This window comes from Trichechus manatus, unplaced genomic scaffold (genome assembly GCF_000243295.1).
Source record: "Trichechus manatus latirostris isolate Lorelei unplaced genomic scaffold, TriManLat1.0 scaffold00031, whole genome shotgun sequence".
NCBI classification, from domain to species: domain Eukaryota; kingdom Metazoa; phylum Chordata; class Mammalia; order Sirenia; family Trichechidae; genus Trichechus; species Trichechus manatus.
This window is the reverse complement of record NW_004443967.1, coordinates 21,102,573-21,104,251: the sequence shown is the minus strand read 5'-3', so window position 1 is coordinate 21,104,251 and position 1,679 is coordinate 21,102,573.

The following is a 1,679-nucleotide window of genomic DNA, read 5'->3' as shown; positions in this document are numbered from 1 at the left end:
CTGCCTTCAAACCCAGTTCAATAATAATGAGAATATTTGGCAACTTACAGGCACCAAGCACAGGCTCCTCCCAAATACTGAACCCACTGAGGGTCTTTCCCACTCTATCCCTGCTTCTAAAAGCCTGGTTCTTCACCAACTATCTGCTCTCTACTGTCCCATCATAGAATGACAGTCCTATTCTCCATTGTTGCTACCTAAAATAAAATCTCAAAATTTCTTAAAAAACCCTGCATATATGACGTAAGGGACAGCAGAGGTAATGAGAATGGGCTAGTGAATCCTAAATTGAGGGACAGAGAATAGATGTACTTCACTGAAACAGAGACTCATAAAATGGGTTACTCACAGATTGCTAGAGAGGATTGTGGAGGGGTGGTTGTGTGTCATGGAGTCAATTCTGACTCATAGCTACCCTACTGGACAGAGGAGATCTGCCCTGTAGGGTTTCCTTGGCTGTCATCTTTATGGAAGCAAATCGCCAGGTCTTTTCTCCCGGTGGGTTCCAAACTCCAGTCTTTCGTTAGCGGCCCCAGTGCTTAACCATTGGGCCACCAGGGCTCCAGAGGAGGGACTCACCGGTGGGAAATGGCCTTGAGGTGGAAACAAGTGAATGATTCCCAGAGGAGAGTGAGATTTAGGATACTGAGTGGAGAGGCATACATTTGAGGATTAGGGCTATGGGTACTCCCCAGCCCTGGTCGGGTGGAACATTCCAAAGCCCCTATGCCTTAGATGGGGATGTGTGTTGGGGTCGGGCTGGGAAAGGTCCCGCGCAGGAGGCGATCCCAGGGAAGGCAGCTTTCCCAGTAAGGGAACCGGAGGGCACTGGGAGAGGCACCAGCGAGAAGTTGGTGTGTGGCAGGAACATGTGAGGGACTTTACAGTTTGTGTCTGTGTGAGCAAGCTGTCTTCTGTTCACCGCTGTATCCGCGGCCTTCTAGAACACTCCCGGGAACGGCCGGAGTTCAGGGACTACTCGCATAACGAGAACGGGAGGCTATAACTGATGGTCAAGCCGCAAGCAAGCCCGAAGAGGAACGGCCGCTGCGGGCACCCTTCCCCACAGCCCTTTCCTTTCCTGTCTACCCTGACAAGAGTCCATGCTCAGGCGACATTAGGTTCCCTCCTGACACACCGCAGGGTCCGCCGTGGCCTGGGCATCACCTCTGGGCCTGTTTCCTCCCCGGTGAACAAGGGTGGGGATGCCGGGTCGAGGGCCCCTGCGCAGCCCACAGCCCGCCGAGACGCCTGCAAGTTCTCCACACGAACTCAGCTTCAATCAGGACGAAGTTGCTCGCCCTACCTGTGCCTCAGTTTCCACACTCTTAACACGGGAAAAGGCTAGTTCTGCCTCAGACGGTGGCGGGAGTCGGCGCGGTCATTACTGTGGCGGCCAGCGTTCGCTGCACTGTTGCCTGTTTCCTTGGGAAACATGGAATCAGAGCAGCTCGAGGCCCGCCTCGCGCACCACCGGCGGCCCCATGCGCGCCCGACCCTCCGCTCAGGCTCCGACGTGGCCGCCAAAACCCAACGGGGGAGCTCACGTGGCCCCGGCGGCTCGCCGCACGGCCCCGCCCGACCCTCGTCGGGGAGCCGCGCCGCTCGGCCGCCTGTTTACCTCAGGCTGTCGCAACCGCCAGCGTCGGACCCGGACAAAAACCGCCCGCGCCTCAGCC